The sequence below is a fragment of the Rattus rattus genome, chromosome 17 (genome assembly GCF_011064425.1).
Source record: "Rattus rattus isolate New Zealand chromosome 17, Rrattus_CSIRO_v1, whole genome shotgun sequence".
In the NCBI taxonomy this organism is placed as follows: Eukaryota; Metazoa; Chordata; class Mammalia; order Rodentia; family Muridae; genus Rattus; species Rattus rattus.
This window is the reverse complement of record NC_046170.1, coordinates 16423626-16435420: the sequence shown is the minus strand read 5'-3', so window position 1 is coordinate 16435420 and position 11795 is coordinate 16423626.

Here is an 11795-nt window from a genome sequence, read left to right as displayed (position 1 = left end):
CCCACAATGGGCTGGGCCCTTCCTCATTGATCACTAATTTAAAAAAAAAAAAAATGCCTTCCATTTAAAAACATGGCTCTCATGGAGGCATTTCCTCAAATGAAGCTTCTTCTTCATTGATGACGCTAACTTGTGTCAAGTTGACTCAAATCCAGTCACCACCAAAGGAAACATAGACAGACTCTCCCAGTGAACACAGATACAAAAATTCCCAGGACCACACTCATCAACTGAGCGTCTGGAAAGGTGGTATAGCGGTTAAGAACACTTGCTGCTCTTTTTTTTTTTTTTTTTTTTCCAGAGCTGAGGACCAACCCAGGGCCTTGTGCTTGCTAGGGCAAGCGCTCTACCACTGAGCTAAATCCCAACCACTTGCTGCTTCAGAGGACTCCAGGTTTGATACCCAACGCCCACCAGCTCTCGTCAGTTCCAGGTGATCCCATCCCCTCTCCCAGTGTCTTTGGGCACCTGGCACATGGCTTCGTGCATACACACGCATGCAGGCACAATACCCACAGACATAAAAAATAAACAACCTCACAAGCTTCCTTTGGGATCACATCAAACAAATCAATAAATACAATTCGTCAAATAAATGGGCTAAAAGATACCACATGGGGGCTGGGATTTAGCTCAGTGGTAGAGCGCTTACCTAAAGGCCCTGTTCGGTCCCCAGCTCCGAAAAAAGAACCAAAAAAAAAAAAAAAAAAAAAAAAATACCACATGGCTACCTCAATAGACAGAAGAAAAAAAATCTCTGACAAAGACAGCCATCCTTCGGGATAAAAGGCATGGGGAAGGTAAAGATGAAAGGATGAAGATGAGGCTACATGCCACTAACCACAGCTACATCACGCTAAGCGGAGAAGCATCACGACTTCATCAGGAACAAGAGAAGGGCGTCCACTCTCCAGCCCTGTTCAAGATGATGCCTCAGGCGCAATATTACAAGAGAAGACAACGAAGTGGGTACTTCAGAAAGTCAAAGCTTCCCTAAATGTAGATGATATTACTCTTATGAAACCCTAAAGAAACACACACACACACACCTCTTAGAGCTGATAAAATATTTCTGCAAAATATTTCTGGTAGGATATAAAATTCACACACATACAGAAAAATCAGTAACTTTCTTATATACCAAAGACAAAAGTTAATGAAAAAGAAACCATGATAACAATTCCATCCACAACACACGCACGCACACGCATGCACACGCACACAAACCTGGGAATAAAACTTGCTAAGGGATTGAAAGGATTCCACAGAGAGAATCTTAAGACACTGAGAAAGACACCAGAGGAGGAAAGGCCTCACAAACTAATGGATTTAGCAAGTCGGTGGTGTGAAAATGACTACATCACACCGAAGCAATCTATACACTCAATTTAATCTCATCAAAACTCCAGGCCCATTCTTCACAGACATAGCAAAATAAAAAATAAAATAAATAAAAAAATAACATCCAAAAGTTTATCTGGAGGCATAAAAGACTAAAGCAAACTGGGCCAGTCTGGCCCACAGGCCATTAAAGGGGCGGAGAGAGAACAAACAATCCTGAATCTAAAAACAAAACAAAACAAAACTATTGCTGTTATCACCGAATCTGACTTCGAATTCTACTACAGAATCATATAAAAGAACCAAGATGGTACTGGCACAAAAACAGACTCGTAGAGCAACGGACTAGAATTGAGGGCCCCGAGATAATAAACGCCACAGTTATGACTACCTAAGTTGGCAAAAATGAGCATTGGATAAAAGTAAAAATCTTTAACAAATGGCTCTGGCTGACTGGATAAGGGAAGAATTGAACTCTTATCTCTCACGCTGTCTAAAACTTAACACCAAACGGATCAAGGACTTCAACAAAGGACTTCTTGGGGCTGGAGAGATGGCTCAACAGTTAAGAGCACTGACTGCTCTTCCAGAGGTCCTGAGTTCAAATCCCAGCAACCACATGGTGGCTCACAACCATCTGTAATGAGATCTGATGTCCTCTTCTGACGTGTCTGAAGACAGCTGCAGTGTACTCATACATATAAAATTAATAAATGAATATTTAAAAAAAAAAGACTTCTTATCCTGAAGCTGATAGAAGAGGAAGCTGGGAGTACATCCCACTCAGAGGTACAAAAAAAAACCTTCTGAATGAGACTCAGTCAGTGTAGGATGTCAGACCAACAATCGACAAATGGGACCTCATGAAACTCAAAAGCTTCCGCACAGCAGAGGAAGTGGTCAGTGGCATGAAGAGGCACTCGCTCTAAAAAGGGGGAGAAATACTTGTCAGCTTTTCATCTAATGGAGGATGCTTCTGGAATATGCAAATTACAAGAGAACCCAGTCATTGAGAAAATAAGAAGCCCAGTTACAATGAGTAATAGGGCGGGAGATTGGGTCAGAGGTCAAGAGCACAGAACACTCTCCATCAGGGCCCATACTTAGCTCCCAGTCCCTACCCAGACACTTACAACTGCCTGTCACTCCAGCTCCAAGGACCAACATCCTCTTCTTCTTTTTTTCTTTGAAAGATTTATTTATTATATATAAGTAGCTGTAGCTGTCTTCAGACACACCAGAAGAAGGCATCAGATCTCATTACAGACGGTTGTGAGCCACCATGTGGCTGCTGGGAATTGAACTCAGGACCTCTGGAAGAGCAGTCAGTGCTCTTAACCACTGAGCCATCTCTCCAGTCCATCATCCTCTTCTCATCCCCAAAGGCTTCAGCACACTCAAGGACACATACACCCAAGAACACACATGTAGACATTAAATAAACAGATAAATAAAAAATAAATAGACTATCAAGGTGAGAGAAACTTCTCAAAAGAAAAAAGCACAGGGCTGGCCGGGAAATACTTTTAAAAGTCCTTAGCATTCTTAGTTAAGAGGGAAATATCAATTAAAACCACTTTCAGGTCCATGGCAGCCCAGTCGGAATGGTCATCATCAGGAATACAAATAATTACAAATGCCAGTGTGACCTTGACGAAAAGAAGCAGCCTCTACACTGATGGTGGGAGTGTAGCCACTTTGAAAATAAATCTCGAGGTGTCTTAGTTAATTTACTAGTGCCATAATAAGACACCATAACCAGGCAACGTATAGAAGATCTTGCTGGAGGTTGACAGTTCCAGAGGGTTAGCATTGATGACATCATGTCATGGGGCGTGACAGCAGCCAGGCACACAGGGTACTGGAACAGTAGCTGACAAAACACAACAGTCCCATTACATTTTCATGGGCAAGTAGGACCCAGAGAGAAGTAGTAACTGGGAACTGGGAATGGTTTGGCTTTGAAAGCCCAAAGCCCTACGCTAGTGACACACCTCCTCCAACGGGGCCACCTTCTAATCCTTCCTAAATAGTTTACCAACTAGAAACCAGACGTTTCAAATATATGAGCCCATGGGGGACATTCTGGACCAAACCACTGCAGGAGGTTTCTTATAAAACTAGAAAAAGATTTACCATATAACCCTGCTATAACACACCTGGACATATGAATAACACCTGTGACAGGGACATAAAACTAGAAAAAGATTTACCATATAACCCCGCTATAACACACCTGGACATAGGAATAACACCTGTGACAGGGACACTTGCTCATCTGGGCTCATTGCTGCCCGAGTCACAATACCCAGGAAATAAAACTAACCTAGATGTCTGTCTTAGTCAGGATTTCCCTTCCTGCACAAAACACCATAACCAGGAAGCAAGCTGGGGAGGAAAGGGTTTATTCAGCTTGCACTTCCACAATGCTGTTCATCACCAAAGGAGGTCAGGGCAGGAACTCACACAGGGCAGGAACTTGGAGGTAGGAGCTGATGCAGAAGCCATGGGAAGGAGCTGTTTACCAGCTTGCTTTCCGTAGCTTGCTCAGCTTGCTCTCTTAAGGAACCCAAGACTACCAGCCCAGGGATGGCACCTCCCACAATGGGCTGGGCCCTCCTTCTCCCTGATCACTAACTGAGAAAACGCCTTACGCTGGATCTCATGAAGGCATTTCCTCAAGAAAGTCTTCTTCCTCTGTGATAGCTCCAGCTTGTGTCAAGTTGACACACAAAACCAGCCGGTGCGTTGTCCATCAACTGGTGAGTAGATAAGACAATGTGGTGGACATACACCGGAATGGTACTCAGCTGGAAAGAAAACGGAAATCCTTTAATTTTCAGGTAAATGGACAGAGCTGGAGAACATTATATATAAAGATTCATGTGAGAAGGGCAAACGCATTATGCAGAGCCCAGTTTCAAATATCCTGTTTCTTTTTAACGGAAAGCCCAGGTGGAAGCCAAGGAACTGAAAGGGCCTTCGGGGACACGTTGAGAGAAGAGGGTAGCAGGTTATAGGTAGGATCAAAGTGGAGGTGTGAATACCTGGGAGAACAGCTTGAGCCAGAGGAGGATAGGGTATGGGAAGGGGAGAGGAAGGCTAACCCAGTGGGAAAAAGATTGGGAAGCCACGTGGAAGTCTAGCATCTCACCACCCAATTTAAAAGAATAAAATAAATAAATAAATAAATGGAGGAGGAAAACTTGAAATAGGAAAAGGGGAAATACTGGGTACAAAGACATGAGGTAGCAGTGGGACATGGGAAGAAGTGCAGATTAATCAAAACTGTGGAGGAGATATGAAAAGTCTCACCGAAATCCACTGGTTAGCAAGCTAATTCCAAAACACAACTTTAAATGAAAACGATTTTGCCTGGAATTCCCTTACCTGGGTAATACCACTCCCAAAAAACATGGGTTAGTAAATGAACGTCACATGCCTGGTGGTCTGAATGGTGGTGGCCCCCACAGGCACATACATTTGAACAGTTGGTCCTCAGTTTGGAAGATTCAGAGGTGTGATCTTTTTGGAGGAGGTGTGTCACTGGGGATGCCCTGCCACAGTTGTAGATAAACTGTATTCTAAATTTCCAAGGAGCTTCCTGGTCATGAGATCTTTGTTTCTCAGCCTCTTTCTTCTCCACAAAGCAATGGTCCTTGCAAATAAGTGGATGCTAAGAAATGGAGAGAAGGGGCTGGAGAGATGGTTCAGCGGTTAAGAGCACTGACTGCTCTTCCAGAGGTCCTGAGTTCAATTCCCAGCAACCACATGGTGGCTCACAACCATCTGTAAAGAGATCCGATGCCCTCTTCTGGTGTGTCTGAAGACAGCTACAGTGTACTTATATATAATAAATGAATAAATAAATCTTAAAAAAAAAAAAAGAAAGAAATGGAGAGATGGCTCAGTGGTTAAGAGCACTGACTGCTCTTCCTGAGGTTCTGAGTTCAATTTCCAGCAACCACATGGTGACTCACAACCATCGGTAATGGGATCTGATGTCCTCTTCTGGGGTGTCTGAGAATAGCAACAGTGTACTCATATACATAAATAAATAATAAGAATAAATAAATAAAACTATAAATAAAAAAAGAAAGAAAGAATGAATGAATGAATGAATGAAAGAAATAAAGAACAAAGTTGCCAAACAGGGGTGGTGCAGTCAGGAGGTGGAGGCAATATCAGAAATCAGGGGTATCAGAAGTTCAAGGTTACCATCCACTACATAGGGGACTTGAGTCCAGCCTGGGCTACATGAAATTCTTTTTAAGAAATAAAAATCAGGGAACCCTAATGAACACTGAACAATGTTAGAAAGCTTGTATTGCTGTGAGAAAAACACCTGACACAAGAACTCAAGAAGAAAGGTTGATTTCAGCTCATGGTCTCAGAAGTCTCCATCATGCACACTTTGCCCACTGTCTGAGCCCATGTGAAAACAGGACATTCTGGCAGTGGGCGCATGGGATAACACAGAGCTGCTCACCTCACAGCAGCCAGGAAGTGGACAGAGAGAAACCTTAGCATGGGAGTGCATATCTGAGTTGTCAGAACTCCAGAACTCGTGAGGCAGAGGCAAAAGGATTGTTTGAGCTCAAGAGTTTGAGGACAGCTTTAGGAACTGAATTAGATCATTTGAAAAACAAATCAAGGGGCTGGAGAGACAGCTCAGTGGTTAAGAGCACTGACTGCTCTTCCAGAGGTCCTGAATTCAATTCTCACCAACTACATGGTGGCTCACAACCATCTGTAATGGGATCCATGCCCTTGTCTGGTGTGTCTGAAGAGAGCAATAGTGTATTCATATACATAAAGTAAATAAATAAGTCTTTAAAAAAATAAATATTAAAAAAAATCAGGAGTTAGGAAAATGAGTCCAAAGTGTAGGTGTTTGCAGCAGAGGCATGGTGACTGAGTTTAGATTCTCAGTGCCTATGTGAAAAGCCATGTACCTATAACCCCAGGACTGGTGGAACAGGGTCCCTGCAGCTTGCTGGTCACACAACCTAGGCTACTCTGTGAGTTCCAGTTTCAATGAGAGACCCAAGTCTCAAAAAGTAAGACAGAAGCCGGAGAGATAGCTGAGGGAATAAAAACATTTGGCTACGTTTGCAGAGGACCAGAGTTCAGTTCCCAGGCTCTGATTCGGAATATTTGAACACACCCACACCGTGAACTGTGAACCCTGAAATTGTCAACCGGAAAAACCTATTTCTCGTTGTGGTGTGGCTCAGCCTTAGCACACACCTTCAACCCAAGAGCTTTCTGTAAACAAGAGCTAAATAAAGTCAACCACAGGTCAAGAGGCAGACCAAGCAACCAGTTGATGAACCTAAGAAAACCCAGGAAAGAGAACAGAGGGTCTTTACGCTGAAGGGTCTTTATGGAGAAGAAGGAGCTTTTTCCTTCTGTGGCATTGGTGGAACAGGAAGGTCAGGTGGGTGCTTTCTCTGCCTCTCTGAGCTAGCAGGCTTTCACCACAGTCTGAGTCTTCATTTGGTAAATTGAATGTTGGGATTTTGTTTTTAAAAACTGTTAAGGCCTAGGTAAAATGCGAAGGCCTAGGTAACTGCTAACCTGTTTATCCTGCCATTTTGTGCTGTTACTAACTGTATAAGGAAACTTTCTCATGCTCAAGTTGATTGTAGACTCTGTTGTTCTGTGCTTTGGTGTCCTTGGAAGCCAGTCACAGCGGCAGTCAGTTAGAACTGCTTTGCACAGTTAGCCACAATAAACTTGGACCCGAACCAGTCACCCAGCAGCATTTCCTCCACCTGTGTGTGAGCTGTTACGGTTCTTGCCTTCATAAGCTGCCCCTGGGATGGACCCCAGCCTAAGAGAGACACCTGCATAATACGACTTCCATTCTGTGTGGGGGTTCAGTAAAGTTTAAGTTCCCAAGACCTCCCTGGGAGTCGACATCCTATTTGGCAAAAAGGGCTATGTAAGTGGATAACTGACAGTTTGCTTGACAAGTTAATACACGAATGTTAGATAAGGCAAGTCCCCTGTCGCCATTGAATTTCCCAACCAATGGAAGCAGGATGAGTGTACAACAAAGACATTTTCCTAAGGAAGTCCCCTATCCCTAAATCCTGATTAGTAAAATAACGTGGCACAGATGTTTGTAGATCGCAGGGTTTAAAAGCCCTATGTGATCTTGACTCAGTGTTGTAGTCGACTCCCGAGTCTGACCTCCGGCCCTGATCAATCAGTCCTGGGGCTAATACTCAATAAACTATTCCTGTCTGATGAAGATGGGTGTTTGTGCGGTTTGTGAGGTGACCCCTGGACCCCAACAAAAACAACAATCAGGCTCACCCTGATCTGTAACTCCAGTGTCAGGGGATCCGCCATCCTCTTCTGACCTCTGAGGATACCAAACACACATGTGTTGCACAGACATGCAAAACACACATAGGCAAAACACACATAAAATGAGATGAATAAATCCAATTTTTAAAAAGCCACAAATATGACCAGAGCCTTTTAAAAAATAAAATGAATGAGGTAGAAGAGTTGAAGAGGTGGCTCTGTGGCTATAGTTACAGCTGCCCCTGTAGTACAGGCTGTCCCTGTAGTACAGGCTGTCCCTGTATGTAGTACAGGCTGCCCCTGTAGAAGACCCAGGTTCAGGTCCCGCACCAGCACGGGCTAGCTAACATGTGCCTCACACACACATACGCAAATAAAATAAACCTTTTTTGTTTTGGTTTGTTTTTTGCAACAAGGTCTGACTGTGTAGCCCTGGCTGACTATATAAACCATGCCGGTCTTGAACTCACAAAGATCCTCTTCCCTCCTGAGTACTAGGATTAATGACTTAAGTAAATCTTTCAGGCAGAGCCTGCCTCCCCAGTCCTCTGGCGGGCCTCCCTTCCTTGGTCACACTTCCCAGCTGAGGTTGACAAACTCATCCTCAGCCAGCAATGCAGCTGTGGAAGTTTGAATGCAGAAGAAACGGCTGCGATTGGTGTTTAATGGAGAGTAAGTGTTCGGTGAACTACTTAGGGCAGGGACAGCTGAGGCTGCCACGGGAGTCTGCAGCAAGGCTGCCAGTTCTTCCCTAGGAGTCCCTCAGCCAGCGCAGAGGGGACTGCCTGGGACCTCAGAGGAGGGAACAAAGGGACTGAAGTGGGGAAGTGGGTGTGGCAGGGAAGAAGGACTGAAGCAGGCAGGAAAACAGGGTTTCCACATCTGGCATTAGAACCTTTCACCTTTGTGAAAGGAAGTTCCCTCCCTCCCTCCCTCCCTCCCTCCCTGCCTTCCTTCCTTCCTTCCTTCCTTCCTTCCTTCCTTCCTTCCTTCTTTCCTTCCTTCCTTCCTTCTTCCCTCCCTCCCTCCTTTTCTTTCTTCCTTTTTTGGGTTGGGTAGATAGGTGTGAGGAGAAAACAGAGTCTCACTATGCAGTCCTGGCTGGCCTGGGACTCACTGAATGAAAATGGGGATATGACCATTCCTAAGTATGTATGGTTGAGGAAAAGGGTTTCTTTCAATTGTAGATATGAGGGAGAGAGCAGCCAGAGGCATGTGGAAGGGTCTACACTGAATCCTGCCCTGTGGAGGGGCAGAGAGCAAGAGAGGGGAGGGGAGTGGCAAGAAGATCAAAAGGGGACAGGGCTTGAATGACACGGTTGGTTTAGAGAGGAAGCTGGGGACTGAAGCCCTGCCTGGGGCTGGAAAAGGGGGCGGGGTGAGAAGTGCCGAGAGGAGACACAGGACCTGAGTGGGCCTTGACCCAGACTTCTTTAGGACCTGACACTCACGTGGGTAGCCTTGACTGGTCTCAAGCTCACAGAGACCTGCCTCTGCGACTGCCTCTCTGCCTTTGCCTCCTTGGCCCCCGCCCCACCCCTGCCTCCTCGGCCCCGCCCCCGCCCAACCCACCCCCACTCTGCCTCACAAGGGTTGGGGTTAAAAGTGTGGGTCACGATGCTCTCCTTTTTCACTGTTTGTGACAAAGTATGATTTTTCAGCTCTCCTGTCGGGACGGGGAAGAAGTGTTTGTGCCCAGAGGATGGGAGGAGCTCGGAGTGGAGGTCTCCTAGCACGGAAGAGAACTGGGCATGATGGCTTGTGCCTGTCATTCCAGCACCAGGGAGGTTGAGGCAGGACAACAAATCACTTAAGGCCAGCCCAACAGATAGAGCAAAATGATGTCTCAGGGAGTCATTCTGGGGCTGAGGAGGAAATGGTTCAGCTGACAAAGTGCTTCTCTTGCAAGCACAAGGACCAGAGTTCAGTCCCCAACCCCACAAAAAATGGTGTGGTGGCACACACGCTTGTTGTCCAGGGCTAGGGAGCCCAAGAGAGACAGACCTGGGATTCACTTGCCAAACAGTTGAGCCAATCCCATGAGCTCCGGGTTCAGTGAGAGGCTGTATCTCAAAGACAAGGTTGGGAGCTGGAGACAGCGCCCCCCGGGGAGGAATGGAGTTATCAGCACTGATTGCTCCTTCAGAGGAACCAAGTGTTCCAGCATCTACTACAACCAGCCTGTAACTTCTGCTCCACGGGATCCAAGGCCGTCCTCTAACATCACCCCCCACCCCCACCCCAGTCTCTGTCTCTCTGTCTCTGTCTCTCTCTGTCTCTTTCTGTCTCTCTCTGTCTCTCTCTGTCTCTGTCTCTGTCTCTGTCTCTCTCTGCCTCTTTGCCTCTGTCTGTCTCTCTGTCTCTGTCTCTCTGTCTCTGTCTCTCTGTCTCTCTGTCTCTGTCTCTCTGTCTCTCTGCCTCTGTCTCTCTCTGTCTCTCTCTGTCTCTCTCTCTCCCTCTCTCACACCCTAAGCTAATCAGTTGACACATTTTAGATGGACGACAGGAGAGGTAAAAGCTGTGTTCCTGGGTTGGAGAGATGGCTCAGTGGTTAAGAGCACTGACTGCTCTTCCAGAGGTCCTGAGTTCAAATCCCAGCAACCACATGGTGGCTCACAACCATCTGTAATGGGATCTGATGCCCTCTTCTGGTGTGTCTGAAGACAGTTACAGTGTACTTACATATAATAAATAAATCTTTTAAAAAAAAAAAAAGCTGCGTTCCTAGCCTCCACATATTCCCCAGAGGAGGCAATGGAATCCTGTTATCCCGACACACCAGAGTCCAGGAGAAAAAGAAATAAGAGACAAGCTGGATGCACCCAAGGGGCAGAAGCAGGAGGCATAAATCCAGGCGTGTGTAGGTTACACAGCAAGACCCCATCTCAAAAAGTCACAAAAATCTGAAGCTGGGGCAATTCTCAGCTCCTAAAGTGCTTGCTACATGAAGCACAAGGACCGGAGTTCGACCCCCAGAACCACCATAATGACCTGGGCATGTGCTCCTCATCTTTGAAGGGGAGACAGGCAGCTCCCTGGGGCTCACTAGGCAGCTGTTATAGTTGAACCAGCAAGCCCTGGGTCCCTGTTAGAAACCTTTTCTCTACAATAAGGCAGACGGCTTCTGAGGAGTGACACTGGAGACTGACACCTGCCAGCATATGCCTCTCAAAGCAGAAGTGACAGCAGCCACCACCCAAAACACCTGCAGCTCACCAACCTCCCATCTGCTCTGGGACCCCAGATGTCACCCTGGAACTAAACCAGGGACTCTGGAGTCAGACTGGCCACGTTCAAACCTGGATTGGTCATTATGGTGGAGTGGCTTGTGGATGTCGAATCTCTCTGTGCTCACCTCCAAAGGGACATAATTTTCAGCAGTTGGGATATAGGAGGTGTCCGTCCTGGGTAGTGTCTGTTAGCATGACACAAACTGGAAAGAGGAGCCTCAGCTGAGAGAGCGCTCCCATTTCCTTCAGAGGAGGCCACGGGCAGGTCTGTGGGCATTACTTACTCAATGATTGATGAGGGAGTGCCCAGTCCACTGCGGGCGGTGCCACCCCTAGTGAGTGGTTCTGGGAGATAGAAGGAAAGTAGATGAATGAGAGCCTAAGGGGGCGAGCCAGAAGGTGGTGTTCCTCCACGGCCTGTGCTTCCATTTCTGCCTGCCTTGGGTTCCCTTCAGTGTACCATGCCTCAGGATTTGTAAACCAAACAAACCTTTTCCTATCCTGTAGAAAGAATCTTTTGTGCACTGTGTAAAGCATTCACCTGTCAATAAAAAAGCCTAAGGCCAATGAGCTGAGGCAGAAGATAGGAGGTGGGAGTTCCTGTAAGGAGAGGATTCTGGGATAGAGTCAGTCGTGAGAGAGATTTGCCCGGAACTCTGGAAGAAGTCAGACACATGAAACTGAGAAGGTAACCAGCCGTGTGGCACTCACAGAATAGAATAAATCGAGCTTGGCCCTAGAATGCTGAAGGAGATGATTGGTCACATAAACCTGAGGAGAGGTTGAAGGATTAAAAATTAATAATAAGCCGCCTAACTACCCAAAAAGAAGAAGTTGGGTCTGTACCCAAAAAAGAAGTAGGGTCTGTGAGAACATGAACTTTTCACCCTCCTTGCTGTACAATGG